Source organism: Hylobates moloch, unplaced genomic scaffold, assembly GCF_009828535.3.
Source record: "Hylobates moloch isolate HMO894 unplaced genomic scaffold, HMol_V3 SCAFFOLD_14, whole genome shotgun sequence".
In the NCBI taxonomy this organism is placed as follows: Eukaryota; Metazoa; Chordata; class Mammalia; order Primates; family Hylobatidae; genus Hylobates; species Hylobates moloch.
Genome location: NW_026652289.1, coordinates 52314545 through 52328599, shown reverse-complemented (window position 1 = coordinate 52328599; position 14055 = coordinate 52314545). Strand labels below are relative to the sequence as shown.

The window sequence follows — 14055 nt, the reverse complement described above, 5'->3', positions numbered from 1 at the left end:
GAACTTTGGGAGGCTGAGGTGGGCGGATCACCTGAGGTCAGGAGTTCAACACCAGCCTGGCCAACATGGTGAGAAACCCTGTCTCTACTAAAAATACAAAAATTAGCCAGGCATGGTGGCATGTGCCTGTAATCCCAGCTACTAGGGAGGCTGAGGCAGGAGAATGTTTTGAACCCGGGAGGTGGAGGTTGCTGTGAGCCGAGATTGTGTTACTGCACTGTAGCCTGGGGAACAAAGCGAGACTTCGTCTCAAAAAAAAAAAGGCTGGGCACGGTGGCTCACGCCTGTAATCCCAGCACTTTGGGAGGCCGAGGTGGGCAGATCACGAGGTCAGGTTATCAAGACCATCCTGGCTAACACAGTGAAATCCCATCTTTACTAAAAAAAAAAAAAAAATACAAAAAATTAGCTGGGCTTGGTGGCGGGTGCCTGTAGTTCTAGCTACATGGGAGGCTGAGGCAGGAGAATGGCGTGAACCTGGGAGGCGGAGCTTGCAGTGAATGGAGATGCGCCACTGCACTCCAGCCTGGGCGACAGGGTGAGACTCTGTGTCAAAAAAAAAAAAAAAAAAAAAATGAGAAAAAGAACATTAAAAATATAGGGAAAATTAAAAAGTGAAAACATTAGGTAGGACAGGCTCAGATACCTGGGAGAATTTCCAGTTACCTGATTATGAGTTTTAGGTGAACTCAAAGAGGAATCTTTTTTTTTTTTTTTTGAGGCAGGGTCTTGCTCCGTTGCCCAGGCTGCAGTGTGGTGGCACAATTGTAGCTCACTATAACCTTGAACTCGTAGGCTCAAGCAATCCTCCCATCTCAGCCTTCCAAGTAGCTGGGACTACAGGCATGTGCTACTACACCTGGTTAAGTTTTTAATTTTTTGTAAGATGAGGTCTTGCTATGTTGCCGAGGATGGTCTCAAACCCCTAGCCTCAAGTGATCCTCCCATCTCACCTCTTAAAGTGTTGGGATTGCAGCTGTGAGCCACTGTGCCTGGCTAAAGAGGAACTCTTGAGAAGGGAACCTTCCTGAGATGAGAAGTAACAGATGATGAAAACGGAATGGACAGTCTTGCTGTTTGGGATCAACAACCTGGAAGAGGCTGAAGAAAGAGCAAGACCAGAGGACACCAATAAGAATGGAAGGTAAAGGACAAGGCCACTAAGAAGAAGAAACTCTGGACCCTGGCAAAGGTCTGAATGGAGACACAACAAAGTGGAAGAGTAAAGAGGTGACAGGCTCAGGACAATCTTAGGAAAATGAAAGGTGAATGAAGGGGCAGGGAGGAGCCTATGAGGTGAGAAGGCAGGCAGCTCTGGGTGACTGACAACAAGATATCCTCCTAGATCTTGGAACTGCAGGCTAGGGCTGTTGTCCAGTACTGCCTCTCAGATGGGACACTTTTGACCTCTCTAGCTTCAGTTTTCCCATACTATAAACAGCAAAGGACCCTGTGCTAACACACTGGTTTGGCTAGTTGCTACTTTGGGCCTCCCTTTACAGTTTGGAAGTTGGGCTGAAGGAGCTCTGCCAGAGGCTATGTTGTGTTGCCAAGTAAAGGTAATTGCTTCTGCTGGGGGAGTAACTGGGAGGAAAAAACTGTCATATCAGGTGCTGCATTAAGATTCCAGTACCCTCCTAAATGATCTTTCTGGCTTCCACTCTTGCCTCTCTAATCCATTCTTCACAGAGTAAACAGATGCTTTTTACTTTTTAAGCCACTATCCTGTTTAAAATCCTCCAGTGGTTTCCCCTTACACTTAAGAGCAGAATTCAGATTTCTCATCTTTCTGTCCTCATCTCCTGGCCTTTACTTATTGACTTCATCTTCTACCACTTTCTTTCTGGCTCTTCACATTCCAATATATCACTTTCTCTGTTTCTGGAACATCCCACCTCAAGGTCTTGCCATTCTTCTCAACTAGAATACTCTTTGCTTGGGTCTTTACATGCCTGGCTCCGTCTTAGCTTGTCATCTCCCCAGAGAGGCCTTTCCTGACCACTTTGTCTGCAGAAGCCCTTGACCAAGACATTCAGCTATACTACCAGGCTTTATTTTCTCATGTCACTAGCTAAAATAATCTTATTTGTATATTGGTTGATTGTTTTTTCCCCATTAGACTGTAAATTTCATCAGAGTGGTGTCTTGTTCACCAATCGATCCCCAGTACCTTGACAAGGTCTGGGACATAGCACATAGTAAATAGGTATGAGTAAATATTTGCCAAAGAAATGGAAGGAAGAAAGGGAAAACTGATTTTAGCAAGGCATGCCAAAGGAATGAAGGCCTTGGATGCCTATTTCCTAACTCAGAGAAAGAAGAACATGAGATGTGGGCAGTCCTTCTTCTTAAGTATAGAATAGGCCCAGGAAATGGGATTCTGGCATAGGCCAATGATTGTTCACTGGTATTTGCCAGCTCTGCCAATGAACAGCTGTTTCTCAAGTTCTTATTTTGTTTTGTTTCAGGTGCTATGTGCCTGACGGGGAGCTGCTAGGATATTTAGCTTCTTTCTCTAGGTAAATCTTTTAACTCTAGACACAAACCATGTATACAAGGAAAGAGAAATAATGAACTGCACGTTGACAAATATCAAGTAAGTGGCATAAATAGTATGTTCCATCTCATATTTCAGAGGAAAACATCTCTTTGATGGAATCAAATAGGACTGGATTGGATTCTGGGAAAGAAAAGTCAAAGATGATGAAGGCTTTGGGTCTTAAAATCTACTCAGATTACTGGAATCATGAGCAGAATAAGGTAGTCAGGAGGGACAGCCAACTTTGGGTGAAAGCCAATGAGCTCAGGATCTAACATATTAAATATAAGTTCCTGGTAGAAATTGCCAGTAGGAATTCCAGGAGGAAATGTCTATCATGGCTTTGTTATGAATATGGTTTGGGCCTTAACCTTACTTGCTGTGGCTTGATTTACCTTTCCTGCCTATCTCCTTTTAATTTTTAATTAAAAAAGTTAGAGATATATACTTCTATAAGCTATCTCAAGTTTTTGGAACAAAATGGGTTATAATGAATACATGAATATGTAAAAAATAGCATCTTAGACAAGAAATAAGAGTGACAGATGTTAGCCCCCATTTACTCCTGTCACGTCCAACCCTGTGAGGGAAGAAGTAACACATTCATTTTTATATGTGAGCAACAGGCTTTGAAAACCTAAAGAACCAGGGCTAGGCATGGTGGCTCACGCCTGCAATCCCAACACTCTGGGAGGCTGATGCAGGAAGATCACTTAAGCCCAGGAGTTCGACGCCAGCGTGGGCAACATAGGGAGAGCTCGTCTCTACAAAAAAAAAAAAAAAAAAAAAAAAAGAAAAAAGAAAAAAGAAAAATCAGAGAATTAGCGGAACACAGCAGTGCATCCCTGTAGTCTCAGCTACTTGGGAAGCTGAGGTTGGAGGATAGATTGAGCCTGGAGGATTGAGGCTGCAATAAGCCGTGATCACTCTTCTGCATGCTGCCACAGGTCACAGAACTGAGAAAGCTGAAACTGAGCCCACATCTTTCTGACTTCCCAACCTGTGCTCTTCAACATAATATTACACATAGTTTTCCTCTTGAGATCCTGTCTCCTCAGTCTCCTAGAGCCAGTGAGAATCTGACTGCAAATGTATCCTGGACACATTCTGCTCCTCTAAACCCTGCATGTTGAGGCCATCATCCCTTGTCCCCTGTGAGAATGGTAAGTCAGTGGAGACTGTCCTAAACTTTGGCCCTATGGGCTGGGGCCCAGCCAGTTCCCTTTCTGCCTAGCACATAGGGAGCACTCATGTGAACTGTACCAGTGAAGTTGTCATCTTTCCGTTCCTTCAAATCAGCTAGGGCTTTATGTCAGCTGGGATGGATCTTTCGGAAGTCCCTCTATTAGCACTGCCATTGTGAGTACAGAGACAGCCCAGAAGTTCCTGCTTCTGTATTCTTCTCATTCTCCAGATCTGAAGGATAGGGACAGTCACTCCTCCTTATTAGTCTAGAGGCTGTTTTAACTTCTTTGACAGTGTGAGCAGGATTCTTGAATGCTTGTAGGGAGATAGCCCACATGAAACACTCAGCTCAGGGTATATCAAAGGTGCTCAACAAATGTTACTTCTTTTAGTGCTACTTGCCTAGTCCTGTTACATTCACTTCATTGCCCATCTCCCAATACCAACAAACCTTTTGTCCAAAGACAGTAGCTAATGACAACAAAATATTTAGGAATGGGCTGACAGTATCAAATAGAGACTGCAGAGAGAATAGAAAGCAGCTGAGAACAGGAGACTGGGAACTCATTTATCTTTAGAGGAGGGTGGAAAGTAGCAGGCTGTATTTTTCAAGTATAACCACAGCAACATTTCTGGTCCCCTATGCTCTTCTAGAACCTTCATCCTCCCCAGGAAGAGGCAAAGTCTATTTCTCCCTTTTTTGAAGCTAGATGGGACTTCACGACTGCCTTGGTGAACAGAACGCAGTGCAAGTGATGCTGTGTGATTTCTGAGGCTGAGTCATAAAAGGTGATACGGTTTCTAGCTGCTCTCTCACTGCCAGGATGCTTGTTCTTGGAACACAGCCACTATGCTGTGAGGAAGCCAATTACGCCTATGCAGAGACCCCACATGGAAAGACCCCCAGCTGACAGCCAGCATCAACCACAGATGTGTGAACAAGCACTCAGATGATTCCAACTACCAATGTCTTCTGAGGCCGCAGACATTGTGGAACAAAGATAACCCATCCTCTCCGTACCTTAAAAGAATTCCTGACCCACAGAATCTGTGAGATTAATAGATGGTTGTTTTATGCCACTAAATTTTAGGGTAATTTTCTGCACAGCCATTGTAACCGTAACAAGAAGAAAAACGAAGGAAAATATGAGGTACAGTGAGACCAGGGGAGTTCAGGAAGAAGAGTAGGTTCATATTAGTCTGCATGTTGCCAAGGAGCAAGTAGACCTTATACTAATAGGTAGCACTAGGGAGACAGATTTCAGCTTGGTATAAGGAGAGATGGTTTAAGCATCAACAACTCAAGCTCCCCTTAGTAAGTAATGAGTTTCCTGTCACTGGAGGTGTTCAACAGAGACCGAGAGGCTTACTGAAAAGATTCAAACCTGACTGGAAGACCAGATAGGGGACTTTAAGTTTCCTTTCAATCAACAGAATGTGGCAGTAGATTAGATCTGGGGTATCATGAGGAGAGATTAGAGATGACGAGGTTTGGAGCTTGATGCCTGAGAGACTGGTGATACCATACATAAAAACAGTGTCTATGGGAGGGTTTTTCAAAACATTCTTCTTTCCATTCCTTTCGTGTCTTACCTGGACAACTGTTAATGACTCTTGCACTTTCCACCTTCTAATACATTCTTCACACGACACCTGACTAGTGCTCCCAAATATGGTTCTTAGCAGGTCACTTCCCCGCTCAAAGGCTTTAAAAATTCATTTTATATTTTTAAAACTTTTGTGGGTACACAGTAGGTATACATATTTATGGGATACCTGAGATATTTTGATACGGGCATGCAATGAGTAATAATCACATCACGGAAATGGGGTTATCTGTCTCCTCAAGCATTTATCCTTTGTGTTAAAAACTATCCAATTATATTCATTATTTTAAAATGTACAATTAAATTATTACTGACCATAGTCACCCTGTTATGATATCAAATATTTAGTCTTATTCACTCTAACTCTTTTATTTTTTTGTACCCATTAACCATCCCCAGCTCTCTCCCACTCACTACCCTTCCCAGCCTGTGGCACCCATCCTTCTGCTCTCCATCTCCATGAGTTTGTTTTGATTTTTAGATCCCACAAAAAAGTGAGAACACATGATGTTTATCTCTCTGTGCCTAGCTTATTTTACTTAACACAATGACTTCAAATTTCATCCATGTTGTTGCAAATGAGAGGATCTCATTCTTTTTTATGGCTGAATAGGACTCCATTGTGTATATGAGTACATTTTCTATATCCGTTCATCTCCTGATGGACACTTAGGCTGCTTTCAAATCTTGGCTATTGGGAACAGTGCTGCAACAAACATGGGAGTGTGGATATCTCTTTGATTTCCTTTCTTTTTGTATATACCCAGCAGTGGGGTTGCTGGATTGTATGGTAGCTCTATTTTTAGTTTTTGGAGGAATCTCCAAACTGTTCTCCATAGTGGTTGTATTAATTTACATTCCTACCAACAGTGTATGAGGGTTCCCTTTTCTCCACATCCTTGCCAGCATTTGTTATTGAATGTCTTTTGGATAAACGACATTTTTAACTGGAGTGAGATGATATCTCTTTGTAGTTTTGATTTGCATTTCTCTGATGATCAATGATGTTGAGCACCTTTTCATATGCCTGTTTGCCATTTGTATGTCTTCTTTTGAGAAATGTCTCTTCAGATCTTTTGCCCATTTAAAAATCGGATTATTAGAGTTTTTCCTATAGAGTTGTTTGAATTCTTATATATTCTCATTGTTAATCCCTTGTCAGATGGGTGCTTTGCAAATATTTTCTCTCTTCTGTGGATTGTCTCTTCACTTGATTGATTGTTTCCTTTGCTGTGCAGGAGCTTAACTTGATGTGATCCATTTATCCATTTTTGCTTTGGTTGCCCGTGCTTGTAGGGTACCATTCAAGAAATTTTTGCCCAGTCCAATGTCCTTAAGAGTTTCCCCAGTGTTTTCTTGCAGTAGTTTCATAGTTTTGAGGTCTTAAAGTCTTTAATCCATTTCGATTTTTGTATATGGTAAGAGACAGGGGTCTAGTTTCATTCTTCTGCATATGGATATCCAGTTTTCCCAGCATCATTTATTGAAGAGACTCTTCCCTAATTTATGCTCTTGGCACCTTTGTCGAAAATGAGTTTACTGTAGATGAATTTTTTTCCGGGTTCTCTATTCTGTTCCATTGGTCCATGTGCCTGTTTTTATGCCAGTACCATGCTGTTTTGATTATTATAGCTTTGTATTATAAAGTCAAGTAATGTGAGTCTTCCAGTTTTGTTCTTTTTCCTTAGGATAGCTTTGGCTATTCTGGGTCTTTTGTGATTCTATATACATTTTAGGATTTTTTTTCTATTTCTGTGAAGAATGTCATCAATATTTTCATAGCGATTGCATTGACTCTGAAGATTGCTTATGGTAGTATGGACATTTTTAACAATATTGCTGCTTCCAATCCATTAACATGGAATAGTTTTCTATTTATTATGTCTTCTTTAATTTCTTTCATCAATGTTTTATAGTTTTCATTGTAGAAATCTTTCACTTCTTTAGTTAATTTCTACATATTTAACTTTATTTGTGGCTCTTGTAAATGGGATTACTTTTTTTGATTTCTTTTCAATATTATTTGTTGTTGGCATACAGAAATGCTACTGACTTCTGTAGGTTGATTTTGTATCCTGCAACTTTACTGAATTGGTTTATCGGTTCTAATAGCTTTTTGATGGAGTCTTTAGGTTTTTCCAAATATAAGATCATACCATCTGTAAAAAAGGATACTTTGACTTCTTCCTTTCTGATTCGGATGTCTTTTCTTTCTTTTGTCTGATTGCTCTAGCTAGGATTTCTAGTATGATGTTGAGTAACAGTGGTGAAAGTGGGCATCCTTGTTGTATTCCAGATCTTAGAGGAAAGGCTTTCCATTTTTCCTCATTCAGTATGATACTAGCTGTGGGTCTGTCATACATGGCTTTTATTCTGTTGAGGTATGTTTCTTCTCTACCCAATTTTTTGAGTTTTTTTTTTAATCATGAAGGGATGTTGAATTTCATCAAATGCTTTTTTAGCATGTCCTGAAATGATCATGTAGTTTTTGTCCTTTATTCTGTTGATAATGATGCATCACACTGACTAATTTGCATATGATGAACCATCCTGGCATTCCTGGGATAAGTCCCACTTGATCATAATGAATGATCTTTTTTGCTGAATTTTGTTTGCTAGTATTTTGTTGAGGATTTCTGCATTAATATTCATCAGGGATACTGGTCTTTAGTTTTCTTTTTTTGATGTTTCTGTGATTTTGACATCAGAGTAATAAATACTGGCCTTGTAGAAAGAGTTTGGAAGCATTCCCTCCTCCTCTATTTTTTTGGAATAGTTTGAGTAGGATTAGTATTAGTTGTTCTTTAAATGTTTGGCAGAATTCATCAGTGAAGCCCTCTGGTCCTGGGCTTTCTTTATTGGGAGACTTTTATTATAGCTTCAGTCTCATCACTTGCTATTTGTCTGTTTTGGTTTTGGATTTCTTCATGGTTCAATCTTGGCAGGTTGCATGTGTCTCAAAACTTATCCATTTCCTCTAGTAAAAGGGTTTTAATGACACTATTGCCATTACCACATCTCAGCAAATTATTTTATGTAGTTCACAAAGTGCTTTTATATTTACGATCTCATTTGAGCCTCATAAGGATCTGGGAGCATTAAAATACCACCATATATATCTCAAAGTTCAGTTAAGGTACTCTATTCTTTGTATTTTTCTCCTTTATGTCTTTGCTTATGCTATTTTCTTGGTCCACCTTTTTCTCAACTCTACATGTTCTAATCTTTTCCATCTTTCAAGGGCCATGTTAAATTTTAGCTGCTCTAAAAAACAGCTAATCCCCACAGACAAGTAACAGTCATTTCTCCCTCCTCTGAACTCCATCAATAACAATGGTGATAACAGTGGCCAACATTTATGAAGCATTTACTATGTACCAGGCAGCATGTTAAGTGCTTTTGTTATCTTCTGTCCTCTTGATCACTCTCTGTCTTGTACTGTAGATAGCTGTATAGGCATCTTTTCCCCCCTACGAGCTTACAGAGTCCTTAGACAATATTGATGTCTGAGCCATTACTGCTTTCTCCCAATCCTAGCACAGGGCCTGGCACAGAGCAAGTGCTACATAAATATTTGTTCAATGAATGAATAGGCAGGCGGGCAGAGTTAACGTTTACCTTTGCTTGAACAAATGGTTTTCAAGCACCCTTAAACACTTGAAAAGCACTCATTTATAGCCACATAATAAATGGACTAAATCATAAATCATTCTTATCTTTTTATGACACAGGCTTCCAGAACTTTGGCTAGAACACAGTTTGTTATTGTCATCTATGGATGTGAAAATGAAAAACACAAATATATATAACATCAAACTTGTTTTTGTATACAAATATTCTTGAATTCACAAGTCTTTTCTAACGAATCAGAATTATCCAAGTTTTGTAAGTTCCTTTCTTCAGTGTAGTTGTAAGGATTGCAAACTCTTTTACTGTGGGTCCACTGCTTCCTGGCTTTGTTGCCTTAGTGCCTAGCACAGTTAGGAATACTGTAAATGATTACTGATTAAGTTAACAGCCCGTGTTGGTTTCAATTTATAATCACTCATTATTATGCTGATCCTATTAGTTCTGCTAAGGAGTCACCACCTTAAGGGGGACCCAATGAGCCTCAACCAATTACAGCAATTGAGCTCTGGCCCTGAGATTTGAAAACCATCGTTTTCTCTTTACTTGTAGGGCCAAGAATAGAAAACTGTTAACAGTAAAGGCCAAAGAAATTGGCATTTCATTTTTTTTTGAGACAGAGTCTCACACTATCACCCAGGCTGGAGTGCAGTGGTGCCATCTCGGCTCACTGCAACCTCCGCCTCCTGGGTTCAAGCAATTCTTCTGCCTCAGCCTCCCAAATAGCTGGGATTACAAGTGCCTGCCACCACTCTCAGCTAATTTTTGTATTTTTAGTAGAGACGGGGTTTCACCATGTTGGCCAGGCTGGTCTCGAACTTCTGACCTCAGGTGATCCGCCCGCTTCGGCCTCCCAGAGTGCTGGGATTACCTGAGCCACCACACCTGGCCAGAAATAGGCATTTTTGAGAGTCCTATTACAGACTGTTGAATTTTGCTTAAGTGATTAAGAATCATTTGTTAACAATATTAAAATTCTGGAGCAATTCTGACTTAAAATCAATCCTTTCATCAGAGGATCACAATTTCAATTTTTACTTAAAAAAATGCAAGTTCATTGTTCAGAACTAAGCCTGGTACAAGTCATCAGCTATTGCTTTTCTATCCCAAGTTGAAACAAACACTAACAGCACAAATTCTGACGTCCAAATTGTGTTTCGGAAAACCTAGGTAAAAATTTGGCTGGGTGAGGTGGCTCAGGCCTGTAATCCTAACACTTTGGGAGGCTGAGGTGGGTGGATCATCTGAGGTCAGGAGTTTGAGACCAGCCTGGCCAACACAGTGAAACTTCATCTCTACTAAAAATACAAAAATTAGCCAGGCATGGTGGCAAGCGCCTGTAATTCCAGTTTTTCGGGAGGCTGAGGCAGGAGAATAGCTTGAACCCAGGAAGCAGAGGTTACAGTGAGCCGAGATGGTGCCACTGCACTCCAGCCTGGGCGACAGAGACTCCGTCTCAAAAAAAAAAAAAAAAAAAAAAAAAAAGAAAAAAAGAAAAGAAAAGAAAACCTAGGTAAAAATTAGAAGATTAAGGGCACAATAGGAGAGCAGTGCAAAGGCAGACTAGTGGTAATCACCATCACAAAGGCTGGGCCACCAGCAGACTGCAGTGTTTACTCAAAGCCTGGAGATATCAATTAGTCCCCTTAATTATCTCAGGCTCTGCCATCACAAAAGGCAATTTTTGAAGCCCTCTCTAGCTCCTCTTCCTCTTTCATTCCTGTCACAAAAGGGCTATGAGGACAAAGCCTTCCTTGACTCTGGCTCTGGCTACCTTCTGGTAGCCAAAATAGACATTATGTGAATTACTCCAATAAAGCAAAAATCACACTACCTTTCCTCTTAGACACGGCTATGACCTACAGCAGAAACTCTATTTAATGCATACAACAAAATGCTTGTCGCTGTCATTTATTGTTTAGAAATATAAATTTCATGAAGAAATAAGCAGGAGAAAACAATCTGTAAATATCAGAAGTAAACAAATCTGAGGAGGTAGAAAAAACTCCCTGTATTCCTGTGGTCTGGTGGTGTTCAGGAAATGTGGGGAGACTGAAGGATGAGAGGAAGAACAACAATAAGGGGTCATTTTTCTCAGCTCTTTCAGAGAAGTAGCTTACACTGATACTGCAAATAATTTCCTAGGTAAATTAAGCCAGGAAACCACCTGGACCTTCTTTCTAGAATAATCTGTTTTTGTAGTAAGTCCTACTGACAGAAGTTTGCTAAGCAATTGAGGTTAGAGAAGGAAATTATAATGGAGAAAAACAGATTAAGAATTCTTAAAAACCATCAAGAGTAAATCACTGTTTAAAATCCAGTTGTATGTGTACATAGAGGGAATTATATTTCATATACATAATAAAATAAATTATATAATAAAAAATTTAAATAAAATGTATCAGATGTGTAAACATGTAATTTATCAGATGTATGAATATACAATATATATAAAATTTTGAGTGGTAGACAAGATAGTCTCCAAGTTTGAGAATATAAGCAGTTTTTCTTACTGGAAATATAAGTTTGGTCCTAGGCATGCCTGAAGATCATCCAAGTACACCAAAGTTTATACATATATGTATATGTATATGATATGTATATGTATATGATAATCTTATATCATATATAATAACCCTTAGGCATGTCTAGGATCAAACTCATATTTCCACTATGAAAAACTGTTTATATTTCCTAATAAATTCAAAATTTTATAGTCAGAAACCTGGGAGTCATTCTAGATGCTTCCCTTCCTTTCACCCCCCACATCATGAAACCCTATGCCATCTCCCCTACATTTGTTCTACTCCCTCGTAATGTATTTGCTCATCTCTATTTTCATTGACTTTACTGGCCCTCAACATGTCTCACTTGGATTATGCAAGAGCTTCTTTTCTAATCCTTCTGCCTCTAGGCTTGTGCCATTCCAGTCATCTCTGTGCTTCTTAGGAGTGATCATTCTGTAACAGAAATTTGATCCCGTCCTCACTCTCAAGCAACTTTAGCAGCCTTGGACAGCTCTAGTCTAGCTCTTGCAGCCCTTTAAACCTCCCAAGAACTAACATTTATGGAGCTCATTTAATACCTCATCTACTGCTGCTCTCCACAGTTGCCCAATTGCACAGCTACATCAAACTAAACATGACACTAAGTTTTGTATGTCCATATCTCTTGGTTTGGGCTGCCCTAAAAGCAGACCCTGAAAAAATAATATGGGTGCAAATAGATTATTTGTGAGGATGTAGAGAAGAGAAATAGGGAAGGGAGAAAACTCAATCAAGGATGTGTTACAGGTTATGTGCCAGGCGCGCCCAGCACTTTGGGAGGCCGAGGTGGGTGGGGCACTTGAGGTCAGGAGTTTGAGACCAGACTGGCCAACATGGTGAAACCCCATCTCTACTAAAAATACCAAAATTAGCCAGGAGTGGTGGCCTGTGCCTGTAATCCCAGCTACTCAGCTGGCTGAGGCAGGAGAATCACTGGAACATGGGAGGCAGAGGTTGCAGTGAGTTGAGATAGTGCCACTGTACTCCAGTCTGGGCGACAGAGTGAGTAAGATTCAGTGTCAAAAACAAAACAAAACAAACAAACAAACAAAAAACAGGTTAGGGCTTAGGATCTTGTGAGAACTGTACAGAATATACTCAGAATTGTACTACTGAACATTAGGGAAGCGGGGGTATTATCTACCAATTTATTGGTATTATCTACTAATTTATTAATGCCACTACTGGAGGAGTTAAACTCCTCTGCACTCTAGCAAATAGCTCCTTGTCCAGAGAACGTCCTGAGGCAGAGAAATACAGAAAGCCATTGGCAGATGACCTCCAGGTGAACCAAAGGCACCAATAACATCTGGTATACCACATAATGTACACATCATGCCCTTTTTCTCAATTGATTTTTTTCCTTCCACTTGTCTTGGATTCTGCCTATAGAAGCCTTTTTTGACCTCCTTTGTAAGTGCTTTACTTCCTTTTCTGTGCAAATTCTCTTCTGCTATAACTATTACTTTATAAGTCTGACCCCACACTAGACTCTTGGCTCCCTGAGGGCAGTATCTTTAGTACCTAGCTAACTTGGTGTTTGGCACAGGACAGATGCTCAGTGTCTTCAGGACAAGAGCATGACTGTGTGCATTAAAGAGAAGGAGATCCTATTTCCATGTTCCATATGTAATTGAGAAAATTTTCAAATAAATGAAATATATGCTTCAACATCCTGAATAATATAAAGTCAAGTGGAAGGAGTACCAAGCTAGAAATCTCAGGACCTGATTCAAGTCAGTTTGGCTCGGTTACTTTTCCTACAAAAAACAAGTGACGGTGAATAGCCTTTAGGTTTCTTTTAAATTCCATAGATTTCAAGTGACTGAATCTGCGTGTAAGTGAAAGCTGAAGCCCACAGACTGTACAACAATCACATATGGAAATGCTTATATTTGTGATATTGATCTGGATTCGAGAAAATACAGGTGACACAGACTTGAGATGCTGGCAGGTTTGTAATGTAATGAACACAGGGAAACTGTGTGTTCAAAAAGAGACAGGGTTAGCACAGGTCTCCTGCCTGAGAGGACACCTCCATGGAGGGGCCTGGCCATTGCACAGGAACCAGCTGGGCAGCATGGTGGCCTCCAAGCTGGCAGGTGCCACTGTTCCAAATGGACAGTGTTTGGTATGCCAACCTCTGTGTAGTATGGTACTACCTGATCCTACGTATGTCACAGACCCACAAACAGTCACTTCCCGAGCTCTCACTGAAGGTAGGCTTGGTCTACATTTCTTGATGGGAAGAAACTAACTTGGAACACTGAATACAGGCATGCTTGGCTTCCCTGACTTCTCTAGACAGTCTTAATTTTATTAGAATGTGACTGGTGGTGAGGGACTGGGTAAGAGTAAGGAAGGATAGGTGGGCTTAGGGGTCCTATGTATAATGAACCAAAAAATGTTGAGGATGTTCATTTTAGAATACAGTTTCCCCCTCTTAAAATGTTCTGAATATAGTCACTGGTATTCTGTGAACACCGAATAAAGATGGATAATATTTCCTTAAGAAGCTAGACTTCAGAAGCCTCGACTTGACAAATTCCTA

The 14055-nt window shown here is 40.4% G+C and overlaps 1 protein-coding gene across 7 annotated transcripts in view; it reads right to left on the bottom strand.

Annotated features, from left to right (window-relative positions):
- The window catches only part of SCAPER (S-phase cyclin A associated protein in the ER), a 591234-nt gene that overhangs the window by 39997 nt on the left and 537182 nt on the right, over positions 1-14055 (bottom strand). The gene's annotated exons all lie outside the window — the stretch shown is intronic.